Here is a 15,548-nt window from a genome sequence, read left to right on the forward strand (position 1 = left end):
CAAAAGTTGAAGAAATTATCATGCTACAATTTGGGAGCTTTGACCCACTTGGGGTTCCATCCTTGAAGAAAACAACAAGAAAATCTATGCAAAATGACTTCTCCGATAGACAGAAGGGTAATATTTGGACATTGATTGCTCGCAAAAGAAAAAAATGTCAAAAGACTTCTAAGTTTCAATTTTCAAAAGTCGACACAAGATCAAGTGCAAATCTGCTTCAACCAATGGGGCAATAAATACCAAACTGAAGTGCAACAATACTTCATTACAAAGGGTTGGGAGGAAAGTTACATTGCAAGACTTCTTCTCCAGTACACTCCTTAAGGCACGAGCTTAAACTGCATGTCACTCCTGGCCTACATGAGTCTAAACTGTGATCGAATCTCTAAAAAAAAGAAAGAAAAAAAGAAAAATAAAATAATATTTTTTAAAAATTAATGTAACTCATCATTCTTGAACTACATTATGACTTGATCCTTTCGAGGTACATAGGCAGCTTAGAGTATTTTAACTCTAAGTTCAGTCATATGAGTTAAAAAAAGAAAAAAATCGTGTATCTTTATTTGAGCAAGGCAATAACACATTGAATTGATATAGATATCACATGAGGATAGACGTTCCTTCGCTAAGTTTACCGTGGACGTGCAAAGGTGAAGAGACCAGCAAGGCAAAGTGGATTTCGATAATATATCTGTATAAATTTGTGTAGGTGTTCACCATTATTTTTACATATGTGGTAGATCTTAGATACTTCTCCGCAATAAATAAGACGGATCATGATTCAAAGGCTCCTACGCCAAGTTATGAATTTTCTATTATAGCCATTCAAAGTTGCAAAATAGGTCATCAGATTCTGAACTAAGCTGACTTTGATGACATATTTGTATAAATTCGTAAAGGAATTGAGAGTGATTTTATGTATGTTGTAGATTTGTGAATCTACTTTCCAATCAAAAAATGGCACCTGATTCTGTTACTCCTATGTCGAGATACGGAATTTATTGTGATGCTGTGCAAAGTTGACGAAACTAGCGAATCAAAATTAGAAGATCATTTTTGGGGAAATATCTGGGATGATTTGGGTGTAATCTAATTGTAATTTCCACGTGAAACGTATCTCTATGAATCTAGTTTTCAATGCAAGAAACGTCACCTGATTTTGATACTCCTACGTTAAAATATGGAATTTATCGTGACGCTGCACAAAGCTGATAAAACTAGTGAACCAAGATTAGAAGATCAGGTTTGGGGAAATATTTGAGATGATTTGGGTGCAATTTGATTATGATTCCCACGGGAGATGTAGCTCTACGAGTCTAGTTTCCAACACAAAAAACGGCTCCTAATTTCGATATTCCTACGTCAAAAATACAAAATTTATTGTGATGCTACACAAAGCTAATAAAACAGACGTATCAGGACATTGAGTTTCATTTTTATAAATCAAACAACTTATATTTTTGTTCCCCCCTCAGAGAATAAATATTTGTATGGACGTGTACCTAGTACTTGCTCACCAATGTCAGAAAAGGCTACTCTCTGTATCTATACTACCAATTTGGATAACATCACGCACGTGCTCCTTAACAAGAATGAGATGCTCTCACTCAAAGCCTCTTTATCGCCGAGCCCCACAGATGAGATACACCACATGTTTGCTTTACAAGGATGTACTGTAGACACTCAGAACTTCATCATCACAAGACCGCAAGAATGACACCAAGTACATACTCAATGAAGCTAAAAAGGGAAACTTTCAGCGTCGTCAAGGATGAAATCAGATCATTTTAAGTCACTTTCTTATCAAGCAGTAAGGAAGTAATGCACCAAATGGTTCAACATCAATCATGTCGACCTTTTTGGTCTAAAATCAAGACCATTTTCATAAACCTGCACAAAAAAATAAAGATGGAACACGTCTACAGTGTTGACCAAATGACGCTTCTTAGTTCTATGCGGATAGATGCCAACTATGTGAAACTTCAACCTGGCAGTAAGTGTCGGTACCAAAGGCACGATGGTTCGATTTTGCATGATCAACATTGGGAGAAACACATCAGTTTAGTTCAACATGGCTGATCGATGTCGATTAACATGAAATTTGGTACCATTGATCTTCAATGCCAAGATGCAAGGAGTTTTCTATGCCAAAACTTAAGAAAATAGGCATAAATTTTCTTGCCAAGGATAAAAAAGAGTTGTTTCGAGTGTTCGTTTTCAAGCAGTGAGAGCAAATATTGCTAGCCAAATCCTCAAGAAAATGGGTGAAGCACCTAGTTGTTGCTTATTGAAAACTCTGACTCGAAAAATGATGTCTCAAGTGGTTCCTGACCAATCATCTGGACAATGTTTGTATATGCTTGGTCTGATATCGACATCACTTGCATTTTCTCACGAACCTACAAGAAAAAGAAGCAAAGATGAGTGATCACGAACATGCTATCTGGAGTCACGACACGACAGCTTATAACATCAACTTCAAAAATTGATTCCCATTAATACGAAAGGAGTTGGACATTGATTTTCGGATATGACGCAGCAATACAAGTCTAGTCTCTTCAGAACTAAGTCGTTCAATATTTGGATATTCCTACAGTTAGCTATGATTTTTATTCTGCGAGTGTTTGAAGTTGAAAATCAGAAAAGACACTCCATGTACTTCTTCTGTTGATGTTGCGAGGAGTTTGTATACTTTGCGTGGCGTCCACCAATGCTACCAAAAAAGTTGATGTGCACCAACAGTGTTTTGCAAATACATGATCACAAAGAGGCCAAGGAATGTCTTTGCAAGGGTTATGAATTTCAAAAGATTGTGGTTGATATGATTTCATAACATCTCCTTATATAGAGGCTCCTATGAACAATTTTTAGTTCGTGTACAAGGAATGTTGTGGTGAAATTAGAAGATGAGAATACCCAGGAATTTCAAATTGTCAATTAGTTGAAAAATTATCATATTGAGGAGATTTCTTTGGAGGTGACTTTAATTCTTTTTTGAAATCAAAAGAAAAGTTAATAATTTTTTTCTTTGGTACACGAAATCAAAAGGGAAGTTGATATTTTTCTTTAGTACATGAAATCAAAAGGAAAGTTAATATTTTCCTTTGGTACAAAAAAATCAAGTCAACTTTTTTACTTCACACGTGCAATACTTATATTGATCCTTTTAATTCAAATACATTGAGAGGGTCACATTGTTGTGCAAGTAAAAATTACTTAAATAAATATTAAGGCGATGATTTTTCATGTTTATATTTATCCAAGAAGAGTAAAAAAAATAATCAAGTTGGTCATTTTTTTTAATACTCTTGAAATAATATCGAGTTTGTACTCGATTGTGGGCGAAAAATGAGGATCACCACAAACAAATTGTTGGTTGCTTTGACAAAGCCTTTCACGACATGAACTTACCCCTATTATTTAATGTTTCTTAATATGTGTACTAGTTAATTGTGGATAAGTAAAGATAAATGGAGGAATAAATATATTTCTGAACAGTTTGCTCTTTATGAAGTTAGATTTGAAAATAGAATTGTATTTGTTTATCCTTTTAGAAAGAATATTTTGGAATAATATTCATGTTTGCATATACTTTGTTATTCAATTTAGGTTATACTGGTCAGTAAATTTAATTTGACACTCAAATCGTTATGATCCGTTACAATTGAATACCTAAACACATAATAAAATATTTTATTAAATACTTATGGCTCATATTTGTTCATATATGTCCAGTATGTGGACAAATTAATCACAATGGTCCAATTTGCTGACACCAATTATGAGCAAATAGGACAAGATATTCTATGTTGCCCATAATATAATAAATGATATATTTATTTGATATGGTAAGTGGATTATATGGTCAATAAATATGGGTGGACATTGGATTTTATTAATGGGAAAAGGATATGAGCTGGATATTTTGAAAAGAAATGGCCAGCACTTGTAAAAATTAGATAAAGGTAGTCAGTCGGTCTAATTTAATTTTTCTAAATGATCATTTGGTCCAAAACTGATCCTTACATATTAAACGGTCCAAAACTGATCCTCTTACACATTAAAGACCTCAATAAATAACTCTTTCAATGGCTACTTACAAAACTTTCCCAAATTTTCTTCTCCTTCTTTCTAATATGCTTCATAAATCCGTGTTTTTCATCAAAATTAAAAATTGAGTTGGTGATTCTTACATTGTAAGGACATGAAACAGAAAATGGGTAGTAAAGGCAAGCTTAGATTAGCTGGTAAAGGGGTCAATTTTGACCCTAAATTTATTGTTAAAGATGATGACTTTACCGAATCTTCATATATGGTGTTGTGGTTGAAGGACTGTCCTAGTCCTTCAAACTTGAAGAAGAAGAAAATTGATAGAATAGAGTTTCAACGTAAGAGAAAATCTATGTCGAAAAGTCCTTCTTCTTCTAATCGGATGACTCGGTCACAGAGTCAGAGGCTTTTAGGTGCATGCAAAGATGAAGAAAAAGATCTCTCAAAAGGAAAGAAGAAGATCGATGAACGTGTATTTGTTAGTGCGAAGAGAAAAAAGAAACGAAATCGGGAAAAAATAATGAAGATGCTGGTGCATCTTCAAAGAAAAAACATAAAGTTTTAGATCATCTTGACAAACCAAATTATAGTTTATCAGATGTTGAGGTATTCTATACTTTTTTACAATTATAATATATTTTTTTGTATATGTGTGCAATGTGAGACCTTACTTTGTATGCTGTTGTTATTGTAGTTGTTTAGTGCAATGTAATGCATAGTGTTAATGTATTTAGAAATGTATGTTTTTTTTTCAGGTTTGGAATATTGTTGTTCGACCAAGTTATTATTACATGACTCATGTTAGTGTGCATATAAATTGCTCGATTGTGAATAAGCTAAAAGATAAGTTGACTAAGGTGCAACTCGATTTGTTCAGGAACACCTATTTTGGATATTTTTTAGATTTGCCACCTATTTTCATTCAAAATCAGTTGATACATGGCATGTTGCTTAGGAAAGTTTTGTCTAGCCGAAATGATGAGATATGGATTAAAGTGAATGACACAAAGTTACGGTTCGGTCTATCAGAGTTTGCTGTTATAAGTGGCTTAAAGTGTACAGGTGATGTTACACTGGCATGTAACTTGAGCCAGTGTAGTCGCCTTATGGAGTTGTATTTTCCAAATCAATCCAAAGTTACAAAGCTTGAGCTAAAAAAAATTTCTTCGAAAAAAATGGCAATCTGATGGAGACACGTTGCATATTGTCATTCTTTACTTCATTCATAGTTTTCTGTTTTCAATTACGTGTGGTAACTTCTTAAATAAGGATGCCTTTTTGTTGGTTGAGTCTGCTCAGTTTGAGACATTCCCCTAGGGAAAGTTATGTTTTCATGATATGTTGGATTCAATGAAGTACCAGGATTATAAGCGAAATTCTATGTATCAGTGTGGTGGTTTCCCTTTGACATTCCAATATTGGTTTTATGAATGTTGTCCTTATGCGGACAATAAACTAGCTATTCATATGGGAGATAGTGTACCCCAAATATTTAATTGGTCGATGACGATAAGACCAAACTATAGGAAGGTGAAGTTTACTTTTGGTGATATAAATCGCGAACAGGTACTTATACTATGTGTATTTATATATATGGTCTTTTGCTTATACTATTAATATACTTTTAAAAACTTTTAAATTTTTGTTCATATGTATAGGTGGTGTTAACCAATATTGAACCAATTTGTATTGAGAAGAGCATTCTTTAGTTGCCTGTTTTTTAGCCTGTACCTCAAAGGGAACATGCTGCATTCAAGAAATCTGATGATTTGTCTGATTCAGGCAAAGAACATATGAGAGAAGACAGTCCTGTGAATTCCCAAAATAAGTTGAAAATTTTGCGAACTGATTTGAATTCGGTATGTTTAAGTGTTTTAAAAGTTTAATATCACCTTTTTGGTAGTTGAGTATTATGAAAAATTGATGTTTTTTGTTTGTGATTTTGAAAATGTTCAGCTAAAGGATGAGGGTTTGTCGATAAAACAATTGATGACATCATCATTTGACCTAATTTTTAAAGCACTACATATAAATGAGGGTTCTAAGGTATTTGGCTTATTGTATCATTTTGGTTTATAAGACTTATATACAGTTTTATACTAATATTTTTTTGTTGAACTTTTTAAAATAGTCTGCTGAGTATCACAGTGGTCATAATATGGGGCTTAAAAATGATGATACACATACAGGGAATCCCATAGGGGTTAATTTGTCTAACAATGTGGGACGGAAAACTGATGGTACACCTAAGGTTAATCACGTAAGTGATAATGTGGTTGATGGTGTTGGACAAAAAATTATTGGTGTTGGGAATTGTATTGATATAGAAGCTGGAAATAAACTGAGCGCTAATCTGGTTGATGATGTTGAAAAAGAAAATGTTGATGTAGGTGATCATATTGATGTAGTAGTTGGAGATCACCCAAGTAATAATGTCGTTGATGATGTTGAAAAAGAATCTGTTGGTATAGGTAATCGTATCGATATAGATGCAGGTGATAGACCTATTACAGGTGATGAATGAAGTGCATTTTCAAATTTTAATTTTTTTAAATTTACACCAAGTGATAATAAGATTGGAGAGGAGGTTAAAAATAGTTTTGAGGATAGTTGGTCTAATTTTTCTGATTATGAAGTATCAAAGTTTACCCAATCAATTTCTCAGGAGAATGTACAGTATATGAAGGATTTGATTGAGAATAGTCTGGAAATTGATTGGTCAATTGTTTCAGACAGTGAAATCTTAAAGTATACTCAACCTGATAAAATTGGTGAACATTCTATGATTGAGAAAGTTGTTGGAAAGATTGATACAGATTTAGGTTGTACAAGTGTTGAATTGGAGGCTACAGAAGTTCTTGTTGATGTTGGAAGTGTAAGAAAAAATATTGATGATACTTCTGTAGTTGATAAATCAACTGTCATCTTGAATGACACACCGGCTGTCCCTCGTATTTGAATCACCATACGTGTCCAAGTTTGATTCTGGTTGTAGCAACGTTCAAGGTCAACCAACTAAGTGCGTAGATAAAGGACATTCAAGAAAACACATATTCAGTATCAAACATCCATTTACCATAAGTATTACAGAGCCATTTCTTGATATGAAGTTGTTGTCTTCATTCAACAAGTTTGTTGATAAGTCATTACGACTTAATTCAAAGTAAGTGTTTTCTTTCTAAATTTTTGTAGAATAAATTTTAATCATTTTTGTATCATAATTAATACATTGTCTCATGATTTTTTTATAGTCCTGTTTATTCAAATCTGTTAATAATTTGACAAATGCTTTTGACTTTGGTGTTGTCACGATTAAAATAAAAGAATGGTTCTACACGCTTGGATATGTAGGAGTACCTTTAACTGATTCAGTAAATTTATTATCCATCATGGTTTGCTAGTATAGTAGTACTGAAATATTCTTTATTGATTCTGACAACGTAATGTAGTTTATTAAAATGCTCTTTTATCTTTACTTTTCAGCATATTGATGTGCTTTTTTACTACTTTCGGAAGAAATCAAAGTACACTCTTTTGGATGGTGAAAGTTCATTCACAGCAACTGATTGTTGGTTGAATTGCTTGACACAAAGTTTGTACTCAAAGTTTTTGGATAAGAGGAAAGATGTTGCCGTTATTAAAGAGGACAGTGAAATTGTTGAGTATATCCTCGGATATGTTATGAGGTGTAATATGCTGTGGTATTCTGTTGATAATATTTTATTCCTGATAAATATTTTTGAGAACTTTCACTGGGTTTTGGCTCGTCTGTCTTTTAAAGACCAATGTATTTATGTTTATGATTCAATACGTGGTGCATGATATAGACGTGTTGCTAAGAAAGCTGTTTCAACATATTCAGAATTGATACCAAACTTGCTTTCTTCTACTAATTTTGGGGACAAAAGAAGTTATGGAATTACAGCTGCTGACTCATTTGATATTCGGATGGTTGACGGATTACCAATTCAAAAGAACACGTAAATTAGTACTAAAAAGCTAATACTGTTGCTAGTCTTTCACTTTTTTTTCTTTTTGATTATTATACTCATTTGGAAATATGTTGCATGGACTGTGGTATTTTTGTAGTTGCTTTTGCATAGTATATGATTGAAGGCTTTCAAATTCCTGCAAGTTTAGATGGTATTGATAGCATACGGAGCCGATATGATGTATTACTGTGGCAATATGGAAAGATAAAATAAAAGCAGCGTGCTATCAACAACGATGAATCTACTGGAAGACTGAAAAAGAAAAACTAATCTTCTAAAGCAGCAATAGTTTAAGATAACTTGCAAGTGCAGTTTTTGACATATTTTGAAGTTTTTGATATACTGTTGGAAGTGTTTACTTGGTGTTTTTTATGGGATACAATTTCTTAGTTTTCATTTCTGTTCTTCGAAGAATCTATATTGATTCATATTGACGATTATATGATTTTGAAAACTTTTATTTTTTATTAGAATGTTGATACTATTTTCTTTATGTATAAATGTGTATTGTGATTTTTATACTTCTTCTGTGGTAGTGGTATAGACTGCGTATGCTTTAACTTCCCAGATCCCACTTTGTGGGAATACACTGGGTATGTTGTTGTTGTTGTATTGGTAGAGATACATTTAAAGACTCCCTAAAACCTTTCTAGACCAATTTGCATTTAGAAGTATAACATTTATTAGTTTCCAGTAAGTGCTTCTGAAATCAACCATAAAAGAGAAGCAATGTAGACCTAAAATGTAGCAGTAGCAGTTGAGAATGATGAGATCATTTACCTTAGCTCATTATTCCTCTTTGATCCATTTACCTTAGCTCATTATTCCTCTTTGATCCATTAGAAGACGGTCCAGAATCCTAAGAACAGTTGCAATAACGAAATGATGAATGTTCAAGAATAAATGAGTGCTCAAGAGAGAATAGAGTAAAGAAGAGAAAATGATTGTTTGTGTACCATTTTCTTATTTTCAGTTAACAAAGGCAGATTGTATTTGCTAATCTTTACATGGAAATTCTGATCCGGCAAGACATCTGTTATCTTCAATTGATTGGAGAATATCCCTGGTACTATTCCAGTATGAAAGAACTGAATTCCCTTTGCTATCCCTACTACGCTGACATCCGTTGTGTCCATGTTAACTTTTGAGTTGAATTTACTTCAACAAAATCGAGTGAAATCGAGTGTTTGCAAAGATGTCCAGAATGAGTACTCAGAACAACTATCTTAAAGACAATAAACACCTATACATTTAGCATCTGGCAAAGGAGAAACAGTGAGTTGCCTAATCTAGGAGAAATAGTACAATGTAGTAGGTAGTTATCGTGATTGAGGACATTCTAGATGCATCAAACAACATGGAATAGATTGTTGCAAAATTTCAAAGATGCATGTTAGTTATAATGTATGTCTTACGCTTCCAATATACCACAATTCGTTTATTTGGACTTTGTATAATTTATGTAATGCGGTAGAAATAGTCAAATAGCTAAAACTAAATGCTCAATTACAAATTATTGCAGTTGTTATACCAAATGATAACTCGCAAATCTGATGAAATTTCTAGACTATGTACCTGATATGACTCCCTCCAGTGTCCCATTTGACACAAATTCAAGGACTAAACATATCCGGCTAATACTCGAGTCATCTCGATTGCATTAAAAGCAGTCTCCAATAGTACTAACAAAATGACAGTATCTGATCTTTGAAATACGCCCTAGTTGATTAGTGTAGGACTAGATGCTCTGCCTCTTCCTCATTCTTAGGCTTCTTATAGCAACCACAGCACCATCCGTAAGTCGTCCTTTGTAAATCTATTATTCAGATGCAAAAAAGCACAATAAGTACTCACAATATATGCAAGAGAACTGAGGAATGAACTACAAAATAGTACATGTGAATTAACATTGTTCAAATGGTCTTAAGGTATTCAGTAAGGAAATGCATAATACCTGCCCACTGGAGCTTGCACCAATTATATTTGATATATCAAAGTTATTTGTGGCCTCTCGAAGCTCATTTAAGACAAACGTTTGATAAGGAGTGGCCCCGAGCAGTCCCAACTTCCTCGTTTCTGAAAGATACCCTATCAAGAATAAAAGATTATTGGACAATTCATCTCCTAACAGCAAATTATTTGATAATTTTCTAAAGCAAATTGATATGTACAAACTATATACAAAGAAACTCCTTTTGGGAATAATGTATAAACTCAAATGTTTATATAGACTTTGCAAGTACAATGACAAAACACTAGATATACAATTTTCAGCATCTAAAAACTTTCACAAGTTGAAATCATTAACATAAGAGAGCTTACTTGGATCATTAAGAAACTTAAGAGTGTGAGCAGGAGAGACTTTTTCAATTATCAATCTTTTTTTAGGGGCTTTACTAGCTTTCTTCTTGGTATACTCTTTTCTAAAAACCACGAAAGCCAAACCGATAATAGCTACTACTCCAACAAAACCTCCTACCATACTTGAAGCAAGAACAACTTTACCATTTCCCCCTTCAAACTTTTTCTTATGAGGCTTAATACTAATAGCCAAAGCTTCATTCCAACAAAATGAATAAGGATTTGCCATTGCTCTTTATTCCACAAACAATTCCAAGAAAACAATATAATCTTAGAACCAGAACTAGAGTGCAAACAAGAAGGAAAATCCCCTGTCAAGTAATTTGATGATAGATTCAAAAAATAAAGTTCTTGACTACATGTCACATTCTTTTAAAGCTTTCCAGTAAGTTTGTTTCCAGAAATATCCAAATAACTGAGTGATGGCAATGACAAAATTATTGGTGAAAAGGGTCCAACAAGCTGATTGGAAGAAATATCTAGTTTCTTCAACTGATAATAAGAACTCAGTTCTTTTGGTACCCTTAAACTGAACTTGTTCTTCCTAAGTCCTACACTGAAGTTGACAACAAGATACACGTGCTTGTATGCTTTTATATTAACAGATTACATGAAGAAGTTGCAACTTGCACATCCTATTGGTTGGTTGACTGTTGTGAGGTTCTTTTTCTTTCCATTTCCACCAATAAAGTTACTAGTTAGATTTCATCGATTTGTCGAACATTTTAGGTCTATTCACCTAAGTTGCGTGGACTCATTCTCCAAAATTCTCATTCTCCAAAACTATACTAGTTATAGAGAATCCAACACGCTCTTGTTGACATTTTTGAAGAGTTTGAGCAATAGAGATATTCACTGGGGCTTGAAGAAATGGACATCCTAACCTTGAGTTGCTATAGTCTAAATTGCACCAAATACCAAAACCAAGTTGAACTATATCTCTTAGGAACCTGAAGAAGAATATATAACATGACTGTCATTATAGTCATTCTATGATGAACAGCAATAAGAGAAACACTTTCTCTCTGGACACATACATATCATCTGTATATGATGATGTCATTTAACCAGTACTGTATATTATACAGATGACGCTCAAAAGTATGTATTGAATGAAACTCGCTATGGATTTATATATATATACACATCATACTACTAAATAAATTAATCACAAAAATATCATAAAGACAATGAAAAACAGAAGTTGAAATCCATATAATGTCGAAATATTTAATTAGCAATCAAACTAGGAAGCTTAAAATGTAAAATCTTAGGCATTATCTATTACATTTCATGTAAAAGTATACAACTTTTCACATTTCAGCTTAAAATGTGAAATCAATTCCTGTAATATGTTTTGCAATCTAGAATGAACTGGCCTATTTGAAAAAACAAAAGAGGAACTACAAGAATGTCTTGCTAAATTCTTGTTGGGTCATTTGCGCAGGTTCTTTGATTGTGTCCAACCTTTCCACACCATCCACATGATACTTTCTGTGCAGATATGTAGTCCATAATGCCTTTGCCTCAATTGCTATTCCTTGGTTTACCTGGTCTCGACTTCCAGATTGGTGGTAGTACTTTGATATCCAATACTTCTGTTCGAATGTGCCATATTGATTCATCAGGAAGTGGAATAACTGGAAATTCATAGGCTTTCAAATAGTTTTCCTTTGTGTAATAAGCTACACAGTAGGATTGTACATTCATATGAGTGTAACTCAATACTGCCATAGCATGAGGACATGAGATTTTATCAACCTGAAATTGTAGGCAGCTACATTTTTTTTCACGCATACACAAAATGCTTTGCTTTTGAATTTCATCAATCACAACATACACATGACTGGTAGAAGCCATTACCTGTAATATACAACAAAACATGAAGCAACTGTACCATACCATATTTTAGTCAGTATGAAATATAAATAACAATACAGTTTCTTTACCTTCATTTTATCTGATAAAAAGAGGTTTTCCCTCATTATTGTGTTGTACTTGTTTCCCAATTCAGTAAATGTTGCCTATGCATTCATTCTGTTTCCATTATTCCATTTCATTAATAAATTCATCATGAATTGTAGCAGCTTCTTTATTGGCAGTTCTCTTGCCTCTCTATTTGCTGAATTCAGCGACTCTGCAATATTCAAAGTCATCACCGTTGATCTATTTACATTTGAATGTTCTATGGACCATTTTCATAGCCAATTTCAAATAGGTAAGGCCTCAACCTCTCATCGATTTTGTCTACATCTTCCATTAGTCGATCAAAATTTGCCTTTACGTAAGTATGAGCCATTGCAAAAAAGATTCCCTTTAGCTCCTTCTGAATCCTCTTGAATTTTCCTTTGATGTTGTTCCATAGGGGATAGATGCATATACAATGAGTTTCATTTGTATACACCTTTGCAGCAGTCTTTAATATACTTTCATTCTGATCAGATACTATGGACATATTTTCTCTTTCATATGCTATTTTAAACATACTAAAAAACCACTCCCATGAAGCATCATTTTCAGAATCCACAATAGATTATGCTAATGGTAGAATTTTCCCTGATTATGCAAGTGAAAAAGTGAAACATCTTAGACTAGTATGAATAACGCATATTAAGCTTTTGCAATTTGTAATTGTGTTAAAAAGCTGAATTTCTACTTCTTTTAAGGAAGTACTATTGTATCTAAAAAAAATTTATTAAACTGACCTGCTACATCAAGCACGCTAGCACACAACATGGTCCCCCGATACGCTGATTTAAGGAAGGTACCATCAACCAATATTGTTGGCATGCAATATTCCCATCCTTTAATGGATGCATTTAATGCGACAAAAGCATACATAAAGTGATCGTCCTCTATCTTGTGTATCCTTGTATACGAACCTGGATTGATTGTGTTTACCATATACAAGTAAGCTGGCGGATTAGCATATGATTCACACAGGGAATCTCTGACTAGTTCAATTGCCTTTTCTTTTGCTCTGTATGCCTTTTTTTAGTTCATCCTAATCCCATGACTGTTTCTCATTTCATCCATGATCTCTGCGAGAGTTAATGATGATTTCAGATTCAGATACTTGTTCTTTACAATTCAGCAATGGTCAATGAAGTAGCATGACATTGGGAAAGCATTCTATCTTTAATTGCACAGGTGTGAACATCAAAGAATCTTGTCACCATGAAGGCCTCTGACTCTTTATGACTTGAATAGCAAAAATTCCATTGACATTTTTCATTCGCACATTGTAGATAGTACCTGTATCAATACATTTATACAAAACAATGTTAGTTCTATTTGAATATTTACTTACAATAGCTCACTCGATTCTACTACTTGTTGTAAATTTTAGGTGCAAAAATCTCATCTGAGGTTGGAATATACTACAGACCACTTGGGAACAACTTCACTATACCAAAAATATTAGTTGACTTAATCAAAGGTTTCAAAGGCAAACGATTCATAATTGATGATGCAAATTCAGAACTCCTTAAAACTTTTAAAGGCACCGACCTTCAAGTTTCAATCATGGTCCCAAATGAACTAACTAACAATATTGCTACCAATCAAACCTTATCCAACCAATGGAACAAAACCAAGGTTGTACCTTTTTATCCACACACGATGATCCGTTATGTCCTTGTCGGAAACGAAATCCTTAGTAACCCACCCAACATCTATCATTTTAATCCCTCCATAGATAAAACTCCAAAAAGGTGTCACAAGCAGTAAGCAGGGCAAATTTATTTTTGACCTTCTTGATTCAAAGTTGTTGATGCATTCTATTTTCTTACTAGAAAAGTAGTCTTTTATAATGAGATAATGTAGGTTTCTTACTTGCAAATGAGATAAAAAACTGCCATTTATTTGATGAGAAATAAAAAAGATTATTGAATTTTAGTCGATTACATAACAGACAGCTCACATCCTTGCATATGCAGTATCTATAACCAATTGATACTATTTTATACCAGATTTATACACTTTTATACTATATTGATATAGTTTTTTCAAAAAAAAAAAAGAAGAAGGGGGACATATGCATGCATATACCGTATATATACCACATAAACACCACATTGATACTCTTTTATACCAGATTGGTATAGTTTAATACCACCTTCATACAGTACAAATACCACATAAAAACCACATTGATACCCAATTGATACTATTTTATACTATATTGATACAGTTCAATACCATATTCATACAATACATATACCACATAAAAACCACATTGATACTTAATTGATACTATTTTATACTATATTGATACAGTTCAATACCACATTCATACAGTATAAAGACTACATAAAAACCACATTGATACTCAATTGATACTATTGTCTACTAGATTGATACAGTTTAATACCACGTTTAGAAAGTACATATACCACATAAAAACCACATTGATACTCAATAGATACTATTGTATACTAGATTGATATAGTTTAATACCACATTCAGAAACTACATATACCACATAAAAACAACATTGATACTCAATTGATATTATTTTATACTAGATTGATATAATTTAATACCACATTTAGAAAGTACATGGACTACATAAAAACCTCATTGATACTCAATTGATACTATTGTATACTAGATTGATACAGTTTAATACCACATTCTGAAAGTACATATACCACATAAAAACCACATTGATACTCAATTGATATTATTTTATACTATATATGTTAAATTGATACAGTTTTTGTATAGACTCATACTTGATGTTGATTGAAATCTATGTCAGATTGCATTATCCTTCATAACGCTAGTTATTGTATTTTTATCCCAATACAGTTTCCCTTCTTCAACATCCCTATAAAGATGATCCATTATGATACGCTTTAGCTCATCTTCCAAGTGTTCCTCAGAGAAATCATCTTCAATGGCAGAAAAGTGATTTGCTTCGACAATCTATATAGGATCTGACAATTCACCAGCTGTAAATTCGACAGGGACGAGTGTTACACACAATGGATACTCATTGATATCGAGATTTTTTTCTTCATCTACATATACAATTTGACACTCATGTCATTGTATATAGGCATAGATCCGGCCGTGACAATGTATTTGATATCCAATAAATCATTAGTTGGATTTATATTTAACTATTTATACAATTCAGCA

General features: G+C 33.0%; 1 pseudogene; it reads right to left on the reverse strand.

Moving 5' to 3' along the window:
• Positions 1-8,669: 8,669 nt before the first annotated feature.
• LOC107869190 lies at positions 8,670-12,358 on the reverse strand (annotated as a pseudogene).
• Positions 12,359-15,548: the final 3,190 nt, after the last annotated feature.

Source organism: Capsicum annuum, chromosome 4, assembly GCF_002878395.1.
Source record: "Capsicum annuum cultivar UCD-10X-F1 chromosome 4, UCD10Xv1.1, whole genome shotgun sequence".
In the NCBI taxonomy this organism is placed as follows: Eukaryota; Viridiplantae; Streptophyta; class Magnoliopsida; order Solanales; family Solanaceae; genus Capsicum; species Capsicum annuum.